Raw genomic sequence first — 25,842 nt, 5'->3', positions numbered from 1 at the left:
TACGCTGCATCTGTTTTGGATAATTTCAAAGTTCCCACCGCCGTCGACGTGATGCCTGGATAATCGATTCTGTCGATGACGGTGTTGTGTTTCCTCACCTCCACCTGCGAGAACAGGTGAGGCACGAAGTTGTCCACGAGTATCAAGTTTGCTGCTGCGGGAAACGCGTCTCCGCTTTCCTTCTTCACCACGTCGAATTGAAGGTAGAGGTCCGCTCTGTGAGGATGAATGAACCCGTCGCCTACGTCCACGTCGTATTCGATCTCCCTGTTCGCCTCGTTGAGATTGGCGAACGTGCGACGGTTGGGAGGGAAAGATTGCAATTCGTAACTTTCGATTTGCTCCATTTTTTTTTTCACTATGTATGTTATTTATTATACGTTGATCTCCACGATGGCAGTGGTCGTTGCACCTGCGAAATCCACCACGTCTCCTTTCTCGTTCGTCACCACCAACTCTATGTCGTCTATGCGGTTGCGACATACTGGAAAATAGATCGGCGAAGAGGGCGTGTAGATGATCGGTTCCATGAACTCGGAACTTGGTTTGAAAGTGGCTATGATTCCCGTCTGCTTGTGACTTCCTAACAATCCGTCCGAAGATTTCGTGATCATGCCTTCCGCCACGTTACAGTGTACGTTCAGAGTCTCTATGGCCAAGAATTTAGGAATGTTGGTTGCTACGTGCTTGATGCCAGCTTCGAGTTTGGTGTCGTTCTCGAAACCTAAAAGTTCTCCCATGGTGCCCAGGTCCACGGTCTCCGTCGCGGACAGGATTTCCACTCTGTGCGTGACCGAATTTTGAGAAAGGTATGTGCCTTTGGGTAATTGAGCTTGCAAAGTGGAAAGATTGTATTGGCCTGGCGTGACGACGATGTGTTCGCTTCCGACGCTAATTTTGTTGTTGTGCTGCGTGACGTTAGGTATGAGGTACATGCTGTAGAATGCACGCAGAGCCACGGATTTAGGATAGACGATGTCGTCGTGCAGCGTGAGTTTTAAGATTGAAGATTCGCTCGTGAGATGAAACACGCCCATCCTAGTGATGCTGTTTGAGGTTCCACAATGCTTTCTGGAAATCCTCGATCGTAGGGTTATTTATTTTAGAGAGAAACGCGAGCACGGAGAGGCAGAGATGACCGCAGTTCACGTCTCCGAAATTTTGAATGCGTTCGTCGTTGTAGTATATAGAGGTTTTGTTCGTTTTCAGATAATGAATTAAATTTGTAGGTGGAACACCTCCGAAAGAATCGAAAACGAATGCTTTATCATTGTCGTTTTTGTGGTAACATATCCAATGCGTGCCTGGATTTTCTTGACCGTCCAAGTTGACTACTCCGCATTCTCTTCTTTTAACGCTTGAAGGTAACGAGTCGGACATGAAAACTCCTCTGAAGTGTTTGATTTGTAACGGTTCGATCAGAGATTCAATGTCTCGGTTGGTGAGTGCTTCTGTTTCTTTTTTTTAAACTTTCTCATTACGCCCTTCCCCTTCTTCTCCATGGCCAGGTTGTGACGTTTCTGTTCTTCCAACTCGGCCTTGTTCTTCTTTGAGTCGATGACGGTTTTCGCGATGGCGGCACTTCCGCCGGCCAAACTTCCAACGGCCCCCAATGCTGCCAGGATGGCCGGGATGCTGAATATGAAACCTCCGATCTTTTGCTGTTTCCGCGAACGCTGCAATCTTTTCAATTGAGGTGTGCTGAGCAGCAATTTCATTCCGTGTCCTTTCGACAAGCAAGAACGTTTCTTCTCGCGTTGTTTCTTGGTGAGTAACCCATCGAGAGCACCTAGATTTTTTAGATTCGAATATGGTATCTGGTACACGACACCCTTGGGCTTCATGTTGATGCTCTATGTGTTATTTTCACGGTATGTTATTTATATATATATTCTGAGATTTTTTCTTGTGTAGTTTTTTTTACGGTATGTTATTTATATATAAATATTCTGAGATTTTTTTTTCACGGCCCCGCAGTCGTTACACAAATTCTATTACGTGCTTCGTTTTCTTGCCAAGAAGTTCCTTTGTCCCCTTGTACACGATTCGAGTTTTGTTCTCGATTAAAATAGATAGCTTCTCGTCGGATAACATGTTAGCGTATCGATCTGGTAAAAATAGACTGTATTGTGCGTTGAGCAACAGGCGTACCTTGGGACCATACTGGGTAGAAACGATTGAACCGGAAGTTATCGTGTAAGGTTTGTCGACTTCCAATTCCTGAATTTTTACATACTCGACTGACAAATTTAGCATTTGTTTTAATGCTTGGAGATCACTCATTTTTTCGGTCGTCATATCGAAGAAGAGAAATTTTCAGAGTGTTAGAGAGAAATTTAATTGCTTTTCACGATGCATGTTATTTATATATACCGAAGATTATTTTTTTTTTCACGATGTGTGTTATTTATATATCAAGTTTTTTTGACACGTATATATATTATTATTTTTTTAACAGAGGAAGAAAGTTCGTGCTTCGGAAAACGCGAGGATGTGCGTAGTGATATCTTCCGTCTCCTGCATAGACTTGTACCAATCATCAGTATACCGTCTTCTTCCCTGCCTTGCCTCGTACAGTTCGTCCGACCTATCGTTTAATTTCTGCCCTGCAGCCGAAAGCAGAATGTTGAGATCACCGCACCTCAGGCCGCTGATCTCCCGAAGAAGGTCCTTGAGAACCATTTCACAAGGGATGCGAAATTCCGGCGTCGTTCTTGCTATGCTTACAAGTTTATTAACATCTCCGTTAACTACTTTCTTGAATATTTTAATTAGTAGCTCGTGCGGCAAATCAGTTATGCAAGCCATGTTGTTTTTTTTACTGTATGTTATTTATATACCCCACCCCAATTTTTGTTTTGTGTTCATGGCGATGGTGGTGCCTAGTGCGGCGACCCGTTCACCCAGCGATGCGTCTCTGCTCACGAACCTTTCGAAAGCTGCATGCTCTAACTTTCTGTCTGCTTCGTGACGTGCGTCCAGATCCGTCTGCGTGGTGTTGTAGGCGATGTCGTGATCTTTGCATGCGGCGTCCAACGGATTCACACCCTTGTCTCCTCTCTCCAATCTTTTCTCGAGTTTGGTGCCCGGTCCGCAGTACTGGTAGCCAGGTAGATGCATCTCGAAAGGTAACTTGTTGATGATGTCGTTCACGAGTCCCTTTCCTTCGGCCACGTTCCAAAATTTCGGAGGCAGCGTGTTGATGATTTTGATCAGGTAACCTATGCCCTTGTCGTCGTTCACGATGAAGTTGGAAAGTTTCGTGCTGATCATGTCCACGATGCCAACCTTCTCGTTGTAGAAATTACGGTTGCCTGCATTCTCTTCGCCGGCTATCACCAACAATCGGTCCACGAGTTTCCTAACATCGTCCACCCAAACGAATTCTTTGGGTAACGTGTTGTAGCATTTGACGCCGCTGCCCGTTTTGACCTGGTTCCAAATCGGTTTGATGAGATTCCTGTACTTCTCGCCGCTGCTCGATTTCACCCTATTCTGCGAGGCGTCGTTGTTCTGGTACAAGGCATCCGTCATGATCAGAATTTCCTTGTAACTTTGGTAATCTTCGTCGGTGTAATCTTTCGGCTGCTTTTTGGCAACGAGTTCCCACAGTCCCACCGTACCCGGATACCTGTTCCAACTATCCTTGTCGCCTAAATTGACTTTAATGTCGTCGCCTTCGAAGGTGACCTTCGATTTCCCAATCTTCCACACCACACCGCCACCTTCTCTGGTTTCCATGCTGGGATACAATCCGAACACTTCATCCTTGTCGAACTTCCCCGTGCTCAGGTAGTCTCGTGCCAAAGGCCCCAACTCGATTTTATCCGAAGACGACGACGTGCTGCCTATGGCTCGACGTCGTGCCGGTGCATCCTTCAGTTCGAACGGCGTCGAAGGAATGCTCGAAATGGGTGTGGGTACGGCGTAATTTTAGCTGCGAGCGGTACGAGTTCATTGATCAAATTTTTATTTTGTTCCGTGACACTTTTAATTTCTTTACCTAGACTGCTGATGGCATCGATCACAGGTTGATCCTGACGTTTCTTCTCTTCGTAGAATCCGCGATTCTCGGATTTCCAACCTTTGAAGCGTTTCGCGAGGTAAACGCGAAGCTTAAGATTTTCGTCCTCGATTTTTCGTTTCGTCATGACGTTATTTATATACGTTGTTTCTCACAACGTTGCAACGTTTAGAAAGTCGTTGATTTTGTTTCTGTATTTTCCATCGTTGGGTTTTCTCGTCATGTCGATCGTCGCGAATCCGAAATCGTCACCGTTCCAGCAAGTAGAGCAGCAGCGTTCCGAAAATTGATTGTAGTTCATGTCTCCGCCTACGTAGTCATCGTACGCGTGCTTGAGGTTGGTGTGATCTTGACGAAACAAACATATGAAATTAGCGTTGTCGCGTACTAACTGTTTTGGAATTTTGGAAAACGTTTGAGCTAGGTAAAAACAATCCATTCCTTTGTGACGACCTTGCGTGAAAAAGTTGCGAATTTCATTTTGATTTTCCAGGATGGCGTCGTCGAACACAACGACTGATTTTTCACGACAATCGTCGAGTGGTTTTATTTCCGAAGCGAACGTTGCAATGTCCAGACCATCGTACAGTTTCATCAGTTGCTGGTATTTGGATTGCTCCAAACTTTTCGAGAACACGTACAGGTGCCTGTTCTTCCAATCTAACCAATTCGGTGCGAGGAGAAAATTGTCCACGAGCAGTGTCGTTTTCCCACACCCCGAAGGACCTACGATCAGACAGCGGATGCTGTCGGGAAGCAACTTGCCGTTCTTTTTCTTTGTTTGACTTTCCGGATCCGGTAGACGCTTCACCACGTTCCACGTACTCACAAGATCACTTCGTCCGCGTCGATCCAACTTTTTTCCGGAAGACCCAGCCATTTGACAAACAGTTTGTCACCTTTCCTACGCAATACTTTCTCGATGAGGTACGTGTCGGGGTGTTTCGTTTTAGAGAGTTCCTCTTCGTAAAATCTTCCTTTCAAAATCTCGCCGCTACTATCTTTTATTATATACGTGTGTCGGTTTCCAGGTAAAACTCGAACCACCGTAAAGAGTTCCGTGCTCCAATTTTTTGTGAATCCCTTCTCGAAGGTGCGTTTGAATTTGCTGATCCTCACCTGGTCTCCAATTTTGTATTTAGCTTTTTTTGTCGTGGGAGTGTACTTTGGGCAGTAAACGGTAGAAATTAAACGTTGCTCGTCAGATTTGGTAACGTCAACTGGCTTCATGCCTATTGTTCTGTGTGCCGTATCATTATAGGTGTCGACGAGTTCCGGCAGGATGTCGACCCATTTGTAATTTCCCCGAAGCGTGAATCGTTTCCACATGTGTGTTTTCAAGGTTCGATTGAATCTTTCCACGATGCTGGCTTTGATGTGACTGAAGCTCGAATAATGTCGAATCTTGTGTTTTTGAATAAACTTTTTGAATACGGCGTTGTAAAATTCTTTACCGTTGTCCGTTTGCAGAAACCGTGGTCGTCTGCCGCCGCTTTCGCGAAAAATTAATTTGAATGCTTCCGTGACGCACGTCCCCGTTTTCGCCTTCAAAGGTAGAGCCCATGCGAATTTCGAAAACGTGTCTATGACGGTGAGAAGGTACTTGTTGCCCTTGTTCAATTTATGCACGTTTTTCAAATTGCCGCTACTCATCTCTACGAGGTCACTTTGCCAGAGGTCGTCGATGCCCTTGGTTACCACAGCCAAACGTTCGTAGTTGCGGCGTGCAGGTTTATGCAATTCTTCGACGATGGCTTGCCTAGACATTTTTTTTTAGAGATTACGTTTCAAGAGAAGCACAAGCGTGATGGGATTCAAAGAGGGTGGCACTTCGCTCGTGTTTTGAATAATCAGCTTATCGCCGGCACTCACGTCGAAAACGGTAAGATCTTCGTCTTCGTGTATTTCATATATGTTGCGCGTTTCGTTCCAACGCGCCAGAGGAATGTTTCCTGCTTTCTGGACACCACGATTCGATATCAAAGTCATGGTGGGAACGCTAGCTTTTCTGCCGTGAGACCAGTACGAAAATTCGTTTATCTGAATCGTGCCATCGAGGAGAAACTTGTAGTACGGATGATAAGGATGCAACATGTACAGTTTGTTACCTTCGACGAACGTGGAGATTCTCTGTTGATTGGGTACGCTGTTGATTTCGATGGCTTGCAGAGAATGCAGTTTAGCGAATTTAGTGTCGACGCCGAGCAGATTACTGTGAACTTGTCCGAGTTTATTTTCGATGGGCAGCAAATGCTCGATTATGGTATCCGTTACGGCAGAAAACTACGGTTTGATTTTCACTTCCACGTTCAACTGCTTGTAGCTTTCGTTGAGTTCTTGCAACTTGGCACCGAAAGAGGCCAGCGTCGATTCCTGCGTGGATTCCAACACTCCAACTTGATCTCTGATGTTGACGACAATGTTCTGAAGGTTCTCGACTTGATTCAATTTCGAGCTCTTCTCGGTAAGATCGTTCACGATGCTTCGCATCTCTGTAAACTGCGTGTGAAGGTCGGCGACGCTCTGGGAAGTGGGCAGCGTCGACACCAGCGAACTAATTTCGTCTCGAATCTGTTCCACGTTCGCCGTTTCCGTTTCTAGTCGTTTCAGCATTCGAGATATGTTTCTTTTCAAAGCGTGCAATTCTTTGGAAGTGGGGAGATTGGCCACTTTACTCTCGACATCGCTCAACGAACTTTTGATGTCGCTCGAATCGGATAGTGCCGTCACCGCCGTTTTCAATTTTTCCAAATCTTCGCTCGAAGGCACGCTCGTCCGTAACGATTCCAAGTCACCCTGTATGTTGTCGAGTACGTGATGAAAATGAGCAAGATTCGTTTCGACGTTCAAATTTTCTAAATATTCGATCTTCTGCTGAACCGTGCTCAACGTGTCTTGAATGCTCGTCAACGCGCTCGCTTCAGCGTGAATATTTTTAATTTCTTCGTTGATCAATTCCAAGGACGCCTGAAGCGTAGCGATGGTGGTTTGAATGTGTTCGAAATCTTGATAGGCCTCCAATTGAATTTTTATGTTCGCGACGCTTTTACCGATGACCTGCAGTTCGTCCGACGATGGTAGGTTCGTCATTGTATTTTCCAAAGTCTGCAACTTGGATTTAATTTCTTCCAACGTGCTGGTGAATTCTTCTTGTAAATTGGAAACGACGACATGTAAGCGTTCTGCGTCTATATCGTTCACCACGGTTTGAAGTTCAGAGAAATTCTTTTCTATTGCGGAAGTTCGTTCTTCGATTTCGAGTTTCAATTTTTCCAAATCTTCATTTTTCGATTGAAATTGCTGTAATTTGGCCAAATCATTTTGAAGCGAATCCACGCTCAACTGTATATTTTGAACGTTGTCGTAAGAAGGTACGTCGACATAATTTTTTATCAGCGTCTTCAGTTCGGAATCGATTTTCAGAATGGGGTCGAGACATTGCGTTTGGAGCGTAGCGATTTCCGACTCTAAACTTTTGTTTAAGGTCTCCTGCAAAGCGATCAAATCGGTCCTCAACTTCTTAACTCGAATGTCCAACATGAGAATCTCTTCTGCATGGTCTACACGCTTGGTGTTGCCGAAAATGTCGTTAGGCATTTTTGGTTAACGGTTATTTATAATAGGATAGACGATTCGTAATTCTACGAAGAGAGGAATAAGTTTGTCGTAATCTCCGAGGAGTTCCATGTAAAGATAATCTCCTGCGGACACATCGTACGTAATGTTAGAAAGCATCTTGTCGTGCTTGATTCGAAAAATGTTTTTGCCGGTAGAAATTTTGATTTCGCCTGCGTTTTCCGGATTCACGGTGATTTGAAGTTTCCCGTCGATCGGAATTTCGTAGAAATGTAAATTGTTATTAAAAACATAAAACATCTTGCCCACATCGTCATTCAGTTTCGTCCAAATGCTGTTGAGGTGAATGATCAACAGACCGTTGAGTTTAGGTAACACGGAAGGTAAGACTTCATGATCTGGTATGGTTTCCATAATGATCTGTTTTTTGAAACCGAACAAATTCATAGGCATGCTGGTTATTTAAGAATACGGTCATAGTTTTTTTTGTAATGACAGTCAAAGTGTTTTTTTTTTGTTTTGTTTTGTTTTTATGAATCTTCTGTTGAAGATGGACATATGTTGCAGGTTTTGCTTTCTGCTAAGCGATAGTGCCCCCACGGCAATGTGTGAATACCACACTCGAGGACGCACCTCTTGTCGTCGTTGGGATCCAGCGCAATTTTTCTAACTTTGTTTGTGGTGATGATATGGTCGACGCTCTGGATGCGCTGTTCTTCTCTTAGAACCGACGACCTGGTCTTGAGGCAATCGACAAAGTCCTCGAATGCGAGATGCTCCCGAACCACCTGTCTGCCGACACCCTTGGCCTTCTTGGTAACGCTGCCCTCGGCTTTGATGGCATAGGCCTTGGCGCGAAGACCTGCAAACTCGAGAATTACATCACCGTCCTTCTCGTCTTTGAGTTTGCCAGGCACTTTTTTGTTTCGGGGCAGGATACCGTACTTGTTTTGCTGGGGATAGCCCGAGGTGTCGAAGAGGTTAACCAAAGATGGAGCTGTGGCTATATCCCCGTACGCATCGTCCGTGCGAACGTGGTACACCAAGCTGTCCGTGTCCGTGTAGAGAAGCGAGATGTTGTGGCTATAATGTGGACGTAATATGTCGTAGTACGTCTCGAACATGTGCAGCTTGCTCAGGTCTAATACTGAGGCACCAACATAAATTGGCTTGTCGAGCCTCACCTCACTCTTCCTCATATGCACCAGAGCAAGCTGCTCGTTATAAATGGTCCTCGATTTAAATAATGGGTTTGCTACGAGCCTGCGACATTGTGCTTTGCTCGTTACCAATTTTATGTCCATGCGATTCCGTACATTCTCCATAGTTTTGCCAAACACTGCATTATTCATTAACTTGAAGAAATCCTTATCGAGCTCGGACGTGGCTGCGGTGCGGTGTTTGGTGTTGACTTCAATATATGGACGCAACCATGGAGAATGCTCGAACTTGAGGATGCGGTGAACTGCGTGGACCGCGACCCCTCGCTGCATCAACCACCGGAGATTCTGGTAGTGCAGGACATAACGCTCTTTGGGCTCGAAGTCCATGACGAGCTTCTTCTGGTTGGAATCGGGTGGACACTTGAACTCGGGTGCAGGGGGAAGATCGCAGAACAAATCCTGCAGCTTCTCGGAGAACTCAAGGTCCACCTCGGCGAAGAACCCATGTTCCGAATCGTCGAAAGCTTCGACGTCGAAGTTGGAAGGGTCAGCCCACTCGAAGCCTCTAAAAGGGAGTGGCTGCATCATGGAGTGTCCGTAGAGGTTATTGACGTCCGTGTACATGATGTAGCTGGACGGTTGTGAGGGGTCGTAACCGGTGGCCATGTGGTGATTGTTGGCGCGCGAGTGTCGCTGCGACACCTGGACCATTCCACCCCGCACGGCACGTTCCACAAACAGCATCATGTCCACGTCCGAAAGAAGCTCCAGCTCGATCTTCGTCACCAGAAACATGGCTGACCACGCCAGTCCGGGGAGACTGTAGAAGTAGGCAGGGTCCAGCTGGTAGATCTTCATGGCGATCGCACGGAACGTCTGGAACACGTCGGCGAGGAGCGTCACATCAAGTCTGAGGTAGGCGTCGTGGTAGTCCCCGAGAGTTCGACAGCCCAGCTCGCGCCACATGGACTGGGCGTGGTGATATTCCTCGTCGGTGATGTTCGAGCCTCGCAGCTTGCTGTAGAACTTCGCCTGGGGAGGTAGCGACGTCTCCGCGAACTTGGAAGGGTCTGTCATGTATTCGTAGGGATAGACCCCCTTACGCCTGAAGAGACCGGCGTCCAAGTTCGGAAAGTTTCCGGAGGTGATGGGCATTTGCTCGTCGCTAAGCTTCCCTGCGAGAGCATCGAGGCTGGCCGGGAGGAACCTCAGGGAGTCGAGGAAGCGAAGCTCGACGGTAGAGTGTGATCCTGAGATTCGCACCCACTTGCTCAAGCTAATGTAACGCTCCTCGTTCTGCGCCAGGACGTTGATTCGCATGTCGTCGTACCCAAGATGCTTGACGAGGTGGTGGAAGTCGTATCCCGAGCCATTATGAAAAAACACAGGGATAAATCGCGGGTCCCGGGCCATGAGGTTGCATCCGTTGCACCAAGGACCAACATACCTACCGTTAAAGTGATCGTGGTGTTGGACTTTACGGTTGTTGGCGGTGTACTCCTTGACGCAGACAGGGCAGGTAGTAGCTTCCTCATGCTTGATTTTGTCGTCAGAAGACAGCGATTCCATAGGCTTGGGGGCCAACAGTACCTTCCCTATCTCGTTGGCCTCGACAACCATCCTCTCGAGGAAGTGTTTGGCTGCGTCGGGGCCACGGTACACGTAGGGCTCGGGGGCGATGTGCTGGTCACGTCGCACCACAACATATGCGAAACTGGATGCCTCGTGGAGTTGGTAAGGGGTGGTGGAGGAAACTTCGGGATCGGGATCACAAGTGGACAGGGGTTTGAGGAAGGCCTCGAAATCCGCGATGATGATAGCGGGATGCTCCACCATGGCACCGTGCATGTGGAAACGCTCCACGGTGCCAGGTTTGGGCAAGACTGCCACACCAGGCTCGTTGGTATTGCAGTAGATCTTGTGGCTGGCGAGCTTCTCGACAGCAATGTTGGAACCTTTGATGTGCTGATAATCCTGCTGTTTTTGATTGTCAAAAGTTGACAAGCACCTTCGACAAACTTCTATGCCACCATGATGCTTGCTTTTTTGGCTCGACACCAACCGGGAGAGGGAACGGATGAGGGTGTAGTGGTGATTGGTCTCGTCCTTGATGAGCAGAAGGTGAATTTCCTGCGCACCATCGTCCTCTACGTCGCTCACCCGGATGGGGTGCACCGCATTTTCGTCAGTGAGACCGTAAACGTTGATGGCCAACCGCGTACGAGCCTCGAACTTTCGAATGTCCGAAAGCGCCACCGGGTAGTTGATCCCAGCCATCGCAACTTCCAGCTCTGCCTCATAGGGTCGGTAGTGGTTAACTCGGCGTGGTTGGTTTTTCCTGTCGACAGGGTGTAATGCTGCAAGCACCGACCATACGAAGCACTTGTTATCTTTATTTTGGATGTTCAGGACGGCCTTCTTTGCCGCAATGGTAGGTGGTAAGGGGACGTAGCTGGAGGCGGAGAGAGGCACAAACTTACAAAGTTTGACGCACAGTTCGTGAGGCTCGCCACACAGCGAACCCCCCGAGCCTTTAGCTTGATGTTCCTCCTGTTTTGCCACAAGCTCATCAGTAAACTGGTTGTAGATGACCTCGAGGTTGTCGACATCCGCCAGATGCAGCGTCTTCGCCTTGGTGTTGTGGCAGAAGCTGTAAATTTCATCGGACGGCTTCTTGTACTGGCAACGTAGCGAAGCGTAGAATTTGGTGGAGTACGTAGCCAGTGCATCGCCGAGGATGGAAATAATTTCGGCTCGCACGTTCTCCAAAAAGCTACGCACGTCGCATGAGCCCTCCGAAGTGATGACAAAATCCTCTAACAACTGCTGGAAAGCAGACTGGTTTGTTTTTGTCACAGGCTTGACGCGTTTGGCGGGTGGTGGCGAGTCGGCTTCCGCTTTCCTCTTGGTCGAGCTGGTCGACGGTTGGGGGACAGGTGCTTCGACGACAACTTTGCATGATGTTATATGTCTTTTCAAATTATTAATAGTAATAGGTATACCGCACCTGGGACATGGTTTTTTAGCGATTACACGCTTACCAGGTGTGCAGGTACGACAATGTCTTGCAAAATGTGCGCTTGATATGGTTATCTTGCACACAGGGCAACTTTTCATGGAGCGCATTTTTTTGGGGGTATGTTTATTTATATGTGATCTGTTGGTGGTAGAGTGTTTACAAAAAAATACCTTACGAGAAAAATTTTGTAGGCTAATTCTAATTAGTGTTAGTTTGAGGGGTTTATTTATATATGGGTGGCGTTGTTTTCCTCAAATATGTGCTTTAATAGTTTGAGAAAAAAAAAAACACGTGAAACTCTATAGAGGTGTGGTAATCTATAACCGCAGCCGTTAGAAAACTTTTACATTTTTGGTTGGGCACCACGCACCCTGGCGAGGTTATAGGGGCCAGGCATCCTAAAAACAACCATTATTATTTTGTTTGTTTGTTTGTGTTACAATGTTCCCCCGAGAGAGGTTTACAAAGGTCACGATATACGGAGTTGGAAAATTACGATATGGCGCATTCGCTCGTTACTGTTGCCAGCCATAAATCTCTCTCTCTCTCTCTCTCTTCATCTTACACCAACGTCGGCATCTCTATTTTTTTTTAGTTGTAAGTAAATTGCCAACACACTCTAGTTAATAATGCTACATATTATACGCACACACGCACACACATACTATATTACCATAAACCCATCTCTCTCTCTTTTACGGCAGTACATATTTGTTGTCGGCTCTCCTTGCCCAGTGTGTGCAGGTTGGCAAAAATTGCTTTATGCGCTGTAAGGCAAGCCTCAAGCAAAGTTGCCACCTCCTTGCTTTAGGTTAGGTTAGACCAAAAAAAAATCTTGGTGATTTTTTTTCGAGTGAGGAGTTGCCAACGCTGATTTTTACTTGAGGGCGGTCAACCGGCTTGATTGCACAAGCAAAATTGCCAGCTCCTGCTTTAGGTTAGACCAAAAAAAATCTTGGTGATTTTTTTTCGAGTGAGGAGTTGGCAACGCTGATTTTTTACTTGAGGGTGGTCAACCGGGTTGATTGCACAAGCAAAGTTGCCAGCTCCTTGCTTTAGGTTAGGTTAGAGCAAAAAAAGGCTGTGGGTAAGCTGTCGGTTGTTTAACTCTTCCCTTTCTCTTTTTTTTTGTAAAAGGCTATGGCAAAAGTACCAGTGGGTTGGCAACCTTGCTTTATGCACTGTAAGGCAAGCCTCAAGCAAGGTTGTCAGCTCCTTGCTTTTAGGCTAGGTTAGACCCAAAAAAAAACCTTGGTGATTTTTTTCGAGTGAGGAGTTGGCAACACTGCGAGAAAATACCTCAAGCAAGGTTGCCACCTCCTTGCTTTAGGTTAGGTTAGACCCAAAAACAAAAACCTTGGTGATTTTTTCGAGTGAGGAGTTGGCAACACTGCTCACCACTTCAGCTCACCACAAGATGTTTCAGAACTCTCTAAACTGGACTACTTGTTTATTTACGTGATTGTTCTTTATGTTTCGTGTGTAGTTAAAGATAGGAAAAATGCTTGTGGAACGATTAGGGCTATAAGAATTCCATCCGTGACGAAGTGGTTAGCACAGTGCGCTACGATGTGTAATGTCATGGGTGTGAATCCCTTCGTGCGTATGGGTGTTCTTTGTGAGTGCCCCTTCATCAATTTCATCATATCACTCATCATCGTAGTCGCGATTAGCAAAAGTTGAAATAAAAATAACGCTAAATAGGAAAATAAAAAGAGGTTTAAAGATTCATTCTTATTACCGGACGTGTCCTAGATTTTATAGTTGTGTCTGGCCTCCGGAAGGAATTTGAAAGAAATCACAAATGTCTTGTACGTATTTTGGGCATCAATAGGACTGTTTCAGTCTTATGGGAGATTGGTTGACCGTAGTTAGTATTCTGTGTTTCAACTGTTCCTCGCGAACCGGCTGAAGTCAAATTCGTGTCCATATTCACGAACCTTTTCTTCTACTAAATTTTATTGCGAGAAAGTGAGTAGAATACGTGTAATATTTACAAATAGTACCAGCAATGTACGTATTCTACAACTCTTTCATTTACACAATATTTAGTTTCTAATATGGATATGTAGCTTCATCAGGCCGACCAGTCTGCTTAAATTTTGAAATTGTGTCGTCTGATTCTTGTCATTAGAATATTTTTTTGGGGATGCGGTAAGTGTTGCCTAATGTAGTTAATGAAATGGTAATTTAACATTGTATGAAATCACTGCGTAATGCGTATCAAAGCTTTTTTTCAAAAGTGATAAAGAAGTATCGCCAAACGCGAACCAAATTCCGTTCATTTCATACACCAGTACAGGCTTGCTTTCAGTATCGAAATCGAACTTTCTGATTGTAATTGTGTATCATTTGTTGTTTAAAATAAAAACTAAGGAATTTTAATGAAATGGTAATAATATTATATACTGTTCTGTAAGGGCCAAGTTCCATGTGTATAACTTAATCTGTGATGTTATGCTTCTACAATAACTTATTTTTTAATTCCTCTCGCATTTGCTTGCTTGAGTGGTTTAGGTGGACCAGGTTTGGTTCTCTTACTTTTATAATTATACACACGCGCGGTAATAATCAGATAATTAAACCTAATGATCCTAACCTATTTATGTTATGTTATGATCCCGGTAAAAAATTTGCTAGTAAAAATAGCTCTACATGCTATTCTCACCACCTGGTGAAAATAGTAGCAGCTTTTTTTTTATTTGTATGTAGCTAATGCTTAAGGATCATTTGAGGTAAATGCAACATTGTATTGAAAGCACAATATTTTCAGTTACTATTTTCACCAAGTGGTCAACCTCGTTTTGTGCTATTTTCACCTAAATTCATAATTCCTCACAATGTGGGAATTATTTTATAAAACATTCACGTTCTCTTGTAAGATTTTGTTTTGCATTGCTTGTTAGGTTCTATGTCTCAAAAATTAATCATCTATACTATGTGATATCACTGCTCTCTCTAAAAAGTGGTGGTAATAATCAATAATCAGCATTTTTAATTTGTGTTAAGCTCTATGGTTAGTTGAGTGATTTAACTTGCAAAAATTGACAATGTGTGAAATATAATAGCCGCGGTGGCTCAGTCGGTTACGCGTCTGACTACCATGCTATATGTAACGGGTTCGATCCCCGGCCGGTTCAAATCCCGGAACTTTTGTAACGGTGAAAGCGGCCCCGACGCCCACCCAGCGTCGAATAACATGGGTACCTGGGGGAAACCCTGGGGTGTAAAGGCAGTCAGGGGCGTGGTGCTGATCACATCACCCCCACTCACGACCGGATCAAGAAAGTGTGGGGATTTACCCCCACACCCCCTATACGCCTTCATGGAGTGGTGCTAAGCACAGGGGAACACTTTACCTTTTTTATATGTAATAGCATCTGTACTTAATAATAAAGGTACCAGTTTCATAGATCGGAGACACATTAAAATCAGATTTTGTGTTTTGCGTTCGTACTTACCAATTGTGTATTGCGGAACATAGTTCAAGGTGCCATTATGCTTTTTACAAGAAAACAAACACTTTTTCTACTGAATAAACGCATTTATCTAAGTGCTACCGAACACACGGAACCGTGCGATATCGCTTACTTTGTGAATGATATCGCTACTTTTGTTTTCGAATATCAGTGTTTTCCAACCTTCTTCACCGAAAAATACCTACTATCGTGTTCGTCACGTGTGCAAATTGTACATTATGCACGGGTAGCTGACGGATAGCCCCACGAACCACGAACCATGCCGTTAGGTAGGTTTGGTTAGGTTAGGCAAGCATAGTTAAAAAAAAGGGCGTTGGAAACACTGCCATGATTTCCCGGTCAAATAGATACCACGATGAAAGAAAATACCTCGACTAACGTTAGAAACCTTAGAGAAACTCATTTCCGTAAGTAGTTTCTTCTGTAAAAATGAAGAAATATGTCTCCGATGTACCATAATAAAAAAAAACTGGTGAAAATAACTTGTTCTGCTAGTCTCAACACCTCATGAATGTAGTTGCACATTTTTTTTTATTTTGAGAATAATTACTGAAAATCATGGTTCCCATTGTGTGATGATTTTTTTTAGAAGCTATACAAGAGAATGAAAAGGTGCTTTCAGTACTGCAAACAACTGTGGGAATAACTTTGCAGTTCGGAAAAGCCTTTCTGTGGAAAAAACAACACTTCAGAGTGTGATCATTTCAACAATTTGTCTATTTTAAGATGAACATTTTTGTGTTCAGTAACATGCATGTATCATGATACACACAGTACAGAAGTTACTGATGTAACAGATTAATAAAGTCCAGTGAGATGTATGAAAGTAAGTAGTCTCTGCTGCACACTGTTTATGCTGTACTTCTTTAAATACTAGTTGTTCATTTATTTATTTATTTATCGAACTCAACAGGTACATACCTAATTACAGAGCCCATGTGAAGGATACATAGTGAATACAATTATATGTATTTCTGTAATATATATATATATATATATGTGTGTATATATATATATATATATATATATATATATATATATATATATATACACCTACATAAAATACATTTAAAATTATTTCCTATATATATATACACACACACACTTGATCACATATCATTTCATTAGGAAATTATGTGTTTACGCTTAGGTTATTGTGTTAGTAGTGGCTTTACTGAGGTCCCTTAGGTTCATAGAAAAGATGTCAATGGTGTTATTCTTGATTAGCAATTTATTGTAACTGGTGCACATTCTCCACAATGGAGATTTCTTTTTAATTTCCGATCTAGCCTTCTTTATAAGAAAAACTTCGTTCTTGAGTCTAGTTTTCGACGACGGGATTCGAAAATTTATCTGGCAGAGTAGATGTTCAGCATGTACTTCGTTATTTAACAACTTCCACAAGAATACTATTTCCTGTAACGTTCTTCTATGACACAGCTTTGTAAACCGACTTTCATATATTAGGTTGACGTAGTGTTAAAATGTGGGGTAAACTTTCTGAAATTTGTATTTTAAAAATCTAAGAAATCGTGATTGGACTCTTTCAATTGCTTCACTGTACTTTGCTGTGTCTGTATTCTATATAACAGATGCATATTCGAGTTTTGGTCTTACATACGAACAATACAAAACTTTTAGTGTGTCTATACTCTTGAAATCGCTCCCCATTCTAAGAAAGAACCCAAGGCTCTTGAACGCTTCACTAATTATTTGTTCTACGTGTTTATTAAAAGTAAGATTTGAAAAAAAAACAAAACCCTAAATCCTTGACTAAAAAAATTCTTGCTAGAGTATGGTTGTATATTTGATACTGAAATTCAACTGGGTTTTTCTTTCGAGTATATGATACAAAATGGCATTTATTGATATTTAGTGTTAAATCATTGTTTATTGTCCACGTTTCTAAATTTCTAATATCATTTTGAAGTTGAACACTATCATCTTGTTTGCTTATTTTCCTGTAGAATTTCAGGCCATCTGCGAAAAGCAATTTGTGTGAATTTTCAAATGAATCAGGCAAATCGTTAATAAGTAATGTGAAAAGAAGTGGCCCAAGGTTAGACCCCTGAGGTACTCCAGAGATGACTCTTATCTCTGAAGATGTGTGGCCTTTATACGTCACGTACTGCTTACGGTTCTGCAAATAGGAAGCGAACAATTGGCGCAGTGGTTCAGAAATATTAAAGCATGCTAATTTACTTAATAAGATATTGTGGTTAACCAAGTCGAATGCTTTGCAGAAGTCTGTATATATTACGTAAAATTGACCTCCTTCGTCCAAGGTTGAACTTATAAAATTGGTAATATCGGAGACATTGGTCAACACCGATCTACGTGGTACAAAGCCATGTTGAAACGATGATATTACAGGTTTACGTGAGTAAATATGTAACAGTGCATGATTTTTTCGAATATTTTTGCTGGGGCTGATAATATACTTATTGGTCGGTAGTCTTGTACGTTATTAGTGTTATTGGTTTTGGGAAGTGGGCAAATTGCCGTGGCTTTCCATTTTTCAGGTAATTTGTGCTTTACAAGAATTAAATTAAAAATTAGATATAATGAGTATTTCAACACATCACTGCAACCTTTAACTACATAGGGCGGTATGTTGTCCGGTCCGGCTGATTTCTTAGGTTTTAAATTTTTAATGGCTTTTTCTATGTCTTCAATTCCTATCTCTGTAATATTAAGATTATCCAAAGTTTCATATTATTTATGGTTAGGCAATACTTTCATGTCGTATCTAGGGGGATCTCTTTTATACACCGACTGAAAATGCTGTGCAAAAGCTTCGACTACTGAACGTCGGTCTGACAACACTTTATCCTTGAACAGTACAGGATCTTTGTTGCTTTTCTTACGTTTATTTGCAACAAACGACCAAAACTGGGTGCTATCTTTTGCAATATTTATTTCCGAATTGGCAACATAACTGTTGTATGCCTCAATAATTTTCTTACTAACTATTGTTCGAAATTCGCTAAATTTATTGTAGTGGTATCGAAAATCTCCAGCCTGTTTTTTCCACTTCTTGTGGTGGTAATGTTTCCTACTTATACTTTTAATAATGCTGCTCGTAAACCAACACGGGTACTGTCTTTTGCTTTTCTTTAAGGGGACACATTCATCGAATATTTTATATATAATTTCATAAAACACGTCTGTAGCTTGATCAACGTCATTATTTGTTTTAAATACATCCCAGTTCGTGTTAAGCAGTTTGTGATAGATGGATGGAAAGTCAGCCTTACTGAAATTGTACTGTAGATTACGACAAGTTTTATAGCTGGTTTCTTTGACATGATTAATATCTACTAGCAGCGAGGGATGGTGTGTGTCTTCAGGAACTAGTGGCTGTGTGCTCATGAGTAATAACTACAGAAAGGAGGTATGGAGCAAGGTCCAATATGAATTTTTCATTTTTGTAATGGTGCTCATATGTCTTTAGGATATAGCAGCCAAAGTTGATAATGAAGTCATGCATTTCTTAAAGTGAGTACATTAAGTACATTATTTTTGTTTGCCATAGCTTCGGTCGACTTTATTTTTGCAGTGTACTCTCATTTATGTGGTGAGCACTCTAGCATGTTGGCTACTGAAATGTTAGTGTCACCAGGGAAACTATGTTACCCATTGGGCAGTTCCCAGTACATATTTTTTTTATAGTATTTGAACATGAAAATGCAAGAAAATTAATCCCACTTTACAGCACTGTAGAGCATTTATTTATTTTCTAGGTATTATCCACCTGTGTGCGTGTTTTATGCACACATCAAGATAGAAGAGATACAAATGCAAGGTCCGGTATGGGACTTGGACGTGGGAAGTCTAATAAAAATGGCACTTCTCTGTTTAAGTTTCTTATCAGCTGGCACAAAGTTCATCGTGGAGGGAAATAAATCAACATTTCTTCATTCATGTTCAGCTACTTAGTAAATGATGAGTATTTGGTTTTTAAATAAGCTGTTTTATGTAAGAGATATTGTAGATATTATTTATATATATATCTTTAAATGCTGAAATAAGTCTTCAAGGAACAACTATTAATTTTCCAAAATATGTTTTCATACTTTTCTTTCAGTGAAAAAAACATATATGTATAGTAGGTGCTGCTGCACTTGCTACAGTAAGGTATGAAATTTCACTTCAACTTAATGGTCAGTGTCATGACAGTAAATTTGTATTAAAGGCTGAACCTTTTCGTAGCTTTCAACCTAGTACTTTTTATTTATTTGATTTTTGAGAAAACTACCGAGCATTCTCTTGGTAAATATTATATTTTTTTCTGTGCAGACTCACCTATTTCTAATCAGTGCCATAAGTTATGTGAACTGATCCCTGACAGTATTGAAATTTTTATTATCGAATGGAGCGTAGTTGCTTTACGCAGTCATTTTTTCCGTTTTAATGTGGCGAACAAAATATTTTTTATTGATCGGTGTAAAATATTGCAATACAATCCTGTATAGCCGAAGGATCAATCAGGAAAAAAATATTTATGCAAATATGGATTAGCATGACATAAATCGTTCTGAATTCTTGTATACTTATTTCATTCCATTTCTCCACCCAAGAAAAAAAAGTCACCTATTTTAAGACGAAGATGAAGAATGTTTTAAAAAATGCCTTTAGAGGAAATTATATATTTCCGCTTAAAGTAAGAGTGCAATATTATACTTTTCTTTTTGTGATAGAAATCAATTTTAATGCGAATAGTTTGTAATTAAACGAAAGCATTGCATATAATTAACTTCCGCCACTTCTAACTACGTTTAGTCAATTTGCACGTATAATTTATTATACGCGCAAATCGCCTGAACGCAGTTAGAAACCATTCGGAAAGCGAATGGTACGGCACACGATAGTGTTTTGTCGTTTCGAGCAATCTGCGAGTTCTTGCGCATAGCGTTCGTCTTCTGTTTTTTCCCCGTTTGTGCTGCCGTCGGTGGTCGCGAGGAAACGACCTTCCAGTGCCGCCGCCATACTGTCAACCATTTTTAACCCGCAGCTGTAACATCTTGTAGTAGTATGTCTATGGGCATCACGTAACTTCAAATTAGATGGAGAAACAAAAAAATCTGAGGGGAGGCTGAGATAACGTGGTTCCTTGGAGAAGTATGCTTAAATCAAAGAGTGTGCATGGTTGCTATTGGATGTTCGGAAAAACAATTACAATCCCAGCTCAGAAATTACTTCCCGATTTTCTAAATCCGGAAAAGTCCGGATATATGTATAAAAATGCTTAGTTTGTGAAGTTTTATCGATATTATAAGTGTCGGTAATTTGTTCGCAGTAACAAGTTTCATTCCAGAAATTACATAAGCTGTCCTTATTGGTGAAATAAGATACACAATTCTGTTTTTTGCCCCAGTGTATAGTACATTTTACATTTTAATAAATAAGAACTTCCATACTTTGTTTACGAAATTGTGAATTTTTTCCTTTCCGAATTTATTGATTGTTTTCTCTTCTTGGCCCCGTCTTAAAGAAAAATGTTCCGTCTTGCATCCACAAGTTTAAATTGCATACGGTCATGCTATTAATTAGCAGTTGAGGAATTTTGAACTCAACCGTTCACTTCAACATTAATTTTTGAGCTGAATATGTGTCATATTCTCGTTATATGCTACGATGTCCTAGTAACCTATTATATTTACTGCAAATGCCTTTCTGTCCAACATTTTGAAACAATTTGTCCTACTTTCCGCCGAAGAGTGATCTGATAGCTCTATGTGTGATGAGAACTGTTTTTACTCAATTTCTGATATAATTTACTCCAGCATTTCCTATAACTTCTGCAGTATTACCTTGTTATTACCTCCAATGCTTACCCAACTTTTCCTTCGTGCTCGACATTTGGGTTCAGAAATGTTTACAACACTCCCATCTCCCGCGTGTAAATAGCAGGCAACAACACTCTGGAAGTTCATAATGTATACAACTTGTTTACTACATATCTTACGAAAATATTAGAATGTTAGTTTAATATAACTGAGGATTGAAATGAACGAAATAAAATACCTATTTTATATGCACACTGGAACGAGCGCAGGCCTGCTGTGAGTCACTCTGGCAGTGAAGGTCACTGATCGAAGTAGTTGGTGCTTGCTTGCTAGAAGCAGGAGCCTTATCTTTGTCCAAGGAAACACGGAAATCTTCATTAAATTTTTTAGCCTGACTAATGGTGAACATTTACAGGAACGTAAAGAGTAGTATCGTATTGTATTGGAATTATATTTCGTGACGTTAAAAATATATCATAACAATATGTAAATCTCTTTTCTGACCTACACTGAATTTATGTTAAAGTTTCATTGACATGCGAAAGCGGAAATTGAGAGATCCTTCTTCCTTACGATTTCTAAACAACCGAAGAGTGTGGTGAACGTGAAACTACTTATTGTTCGCAACAACGATATGTATTATACAAATGATCTCTAATCAGAAACCGTATTACATCACAGGAAGTGATTTTTAAGACAATTCTACCACGTATCCAACGTAACCAATATTCAAATTGATCCCAAGCTTCTGTTCGGGTTATTTTGTGTCGCATGTTTACCTCTTGCGATAATCGCAACGATGAAAATGATGGGAAATGATACGAATGCAATGCTACATCTAAACCTCAACAGTTTTCGAACCTGGATCATCTGGCTGTGTAGAGAGTTACGGTGATTTTTATTTTTATTTTCGTTTGGTATTTTAAGGCCACTTTATGCACAGTAAAGTTAATCGAGACTGCATCTACAGTTTAAAGTGGGATCCGAACCACTATGTGTCTCCACCGGGTATCAAACCGGGGATTCCTTTATTACAAGGCGACTCCGCTACTACTGCGCCATCGGGAAGGCTAAGAGATAGAAAGAGAGAGAGAGTTACGGTGACTACGCTAATGAAGAATTGAAAGTAGCAGAACGACTAAGCTATTTTTTAATCAATATTGGGATTGGCAATGAATATTATGAATGTCAGTTCAAATTGAAAAAAAAAATAAACTAGGAAATTTCCAGAGTGCCGTTACAAAACGTTAAATTTTCTCTTTCCACACATTACTTTGCTACTAGATATTTGCATGCTAAGATGTAGAAAGTGCTACATTTTCAGTGTGTGGAATTGAGATGTATTTCTGAGAATGGAGTAGTGGGAAAAGGATCACCTCACATGTTTGGATTAACCCCCCCCCCCACATACACACACACGCAAACAAAAGATATCGACTGTTGTTCTTATAAGGAAATATAACATGTATGAATTCTGTCAAGAAAAATTGGAGCCTATTGGAATTCCTACGGAACTTGGAAGAAAGCCCACGTAGAGATTGGGAAGTTCTGTTCCGACAAAATCGGGATGTATAATAAATGAAAAAGCAAAGTGCTACCTTGTGCTTTGCACCAAGCCATGAATGCGTGTAGGGGGTGTGGAGATAGGACCCCAAGCTTTCTTCGTCAGGCCGAAGGTGGGGATGATGTGATCTGCACCACGCCCCTGGCCGCCTTATCCCCCCTCCCTTCCCCAGAGTTTCCTCCAGATACCCACTTTATACGACGCTGGGAGGGCACCGGAGCCGGTTGAACAGGTAGACAAAATCCCGATTCTCTCCCGTCGGTGATCGAACCCAGATCTCTCGCATGGTAATAAAACACCCTAACGACTGAGCTACTGCGGCACATATAGTATAGTAGCCTATGTAATTAAGGCAGGAATTGTTTTATCTTTTCGTTCAACGTTTTTAGGGTAATCATTTTCGGAGATATAACGTGTAGCTTTTGTCGGTTCTGCGACCTGGCTGGCTTGAGTAAAGGCGATTTTCTGACGAACATTATTCCACTGACAAGTCACGTGACTTTCCTACATTTCCTGTGCCTGTTGGCTTTTGCATGAAAGACGGGTGGCTCTTGAGACAGACAGAATCACCCGATCACCTAAAGCTGCAATGTGTGTTGCCTACCCTTCCGGCATTATTTGAATTTGAATTTGAATTTAAAAGTTTGGGTGCGTCAGCACTAAGGCTATTTTGCACCCGTCACATTATAAGGGGTCGTTACACATAACAACTCTAACGTTGCATAACTAAAATATTCTGACTTTTGTTAGAAGCTGAGGCTGTAAAGGAGCACTCAGCACAAATAAGGACAACACACAGGACAACACAAACAAAATTATACTGGCCATGGGGCCAGTCGCCAGAGGCTCGTTAGTCTGCAGTCCAGGGAGGTGGAACTGAGGTTGACTATTGGGTGCACTACGCGGAAGGAGCACCCCTTACACCCCTCCAGCATTATTTACTGCCATTAAAGTCTTATGGGGAAGAACTTTTTTCCACCACTGAACAGTCACCGGCAATATGAATGGGACAAATGGATCCTGAAATTCTAACTTCCCTGAAATGCGTTATGTGTGTTGTCTACATATTCGGCGATGAGTGAATCTTAATAGCAAATTATCAATCCCAATTTCTATAACTGCCGTTTAGTTAGGCCGCATTGAAGGGAAGCGGGTATTTCTGGATATAGGTGTTCCATTTTTTTGTCGGTGACTGTACATAGTAGTTCGGATTCCACTTTAAACTGTACGTCCAGTCCCGATTAGCCTTTTTGTGCATAAATTGTACTTAGAAAAACGTATTACCAGGGAAGGTAAAATACAGTAATACATAGAGGAATGTGACCAAAGTAGGACCCCCGTTTTGTTTTTCATCCCTGGTGAGTAGTACAAGTGTCCCGGTTCTAAGCCACCCTCATTGGGGCTCGTGGGGCTCGGTGGGGCAGAGCACAGTTTGGTTGCACATATTCACTTTCCCGGCACACAAGTACGACAGTGTCTTTGAAAATGTTGTAGTACAAGTGGCCCGGTACTGAATTTTCATTTGGGGCTCGTGGGGCTCGTCGTAGCCTTTTATGATGTATATTTTGAGGGGCACAGAGTTGGCGACACTGTGGGTTTTTACTGTAGCCTTTTATGAGGGGGGTTTATTGCTTTTTGTTTACATCTGGTAACACTGCCGTAGTTTGACAGTGTTGTTAACCTACTGGGTTTTTTCACTGAGGCTCGAATCATCATGTGGGGCTCATCGTAGCCTTTTATGATGTATATTTTGAGGGGCACAGAGTTGGCGACTTGTGGGTTTACTGTAGCCTTTTATGAGGGGGGTTTATTGCTTTTTGTTTATATTTGGCAACTCTATTGGATGTTTCTTTTTTGAGGCTTGGGTTTTGCCAACCCATCCGAAGAAAATTCCACTATATGATCTTTCACTGGCTAAGCTAACCTACAAATAGGAATTGGTAACACCGACGAGTCTTGAATTATTATTTGAGGCTCGTCGGTGTTGCCTACCCACTCTACAAAAATTCTACTATATGATATTTTGAAGTCTTTCACGGTGTATGTTAACCTCACAAGCAGTGTTGCCAACTCGGGGGAGAGGCGTAGCCTTTTATGTTGTATGTTAACCCTACCAGCAGTGTTTCCAACTCGTCGTAGCTTTTCACGGTGTATAATTTTTACACGCGCACGCGTGTATTGTGATGAATGTACTCTCCCATCCTTGAAGGATGAATGCAACGTATCGTAATTTTCCAACTGTGGGACCAAATGTTTATATATTGTGACTTTTGTAAACCTCTTTCGGGAACAATGTGTCGCACACACACACGCGCGCGCGCGTGCCTGTATTGTGACGCAAGCAAACAAAAAAAACTTTGCCTGTTATTACAAAAAAAAAAACTTTGACCGTATTCTTAAATAACTAACAAAGACAATGAATCTTTTTGGCTTCCGCAAACAGATCAACATGGAGACTGCACCGCCAAATTCCAATAACCTCTTACCTTCCGTATTATCTAAACTCAATGGTTTACTGATTGTTCATCTCAACAGCATTTGGACGAAACTGAATGACGATGTGGGCAAGATGTTTTATGTTTTTAATAACAATTTACATTTCTACGAAATTCCGATCGACGGGAAACTTCAAATCACCGTGAATCCGGAAAACGCAGGCGAAATCAAAATTTCTACCGGCAAGAATATTTTTCGAATCAAGCACGACAAGATGCTTTCTAACATTACGTACGATGTTTCTGCAGGAGATTATCTTTACATGGAACTTCTCGGAGATTACGACAAACTCATTCCTCTTTTTGTAGAATTACGAATCGTCTATCCTATTATAAATAACCGTTAACCAAAAATGCCTAACGACATTTTCGGCAACACCAAGCGTGTAGACCACGCAGAAGAGATTCTCATGTTGGACATTCGAGTTAAGAAGTTGAGGACCGATTTGATTGCTTTGCAGGAGACCTTAAACAAAAGTTTAGAGTCGGAAATCGCTACGCTCCAAACGCAATGTCTCGACCCCATTCTGAAAATCGATTCCGAACTGAAAACGCTCATAAAAAATTATGTCGACGTACCTTCTTACGACAGCGTTCAAAATATACAGTTGAGCGTGGATTCGCTTCAAAATGATTTGGCCAAATTACAGCAATTTCAATCGAAAAATGAAGATTTGGAAAAATTGAAACTCGAAATCGAAGAACGAACTTCCGCAATAGAAAAGAATTTCTC

The sequence above is a fragment of the Lepisma saccharinum genome, chromosome 2, assembly GCF_977018435.1.
Source record: "Lepisma saccharinum chromosome 2, izLepSacc3.1, whole genome shotgun sequence".
NCBI lineage: Eukaryota > Metazoa > Arthropoda > Insecta > Zygentoma > Lepismatidae > Lepisma > Lepisma saccharinum.
This window is presented reverse-complemented; position numbering follows the sequence as displayed.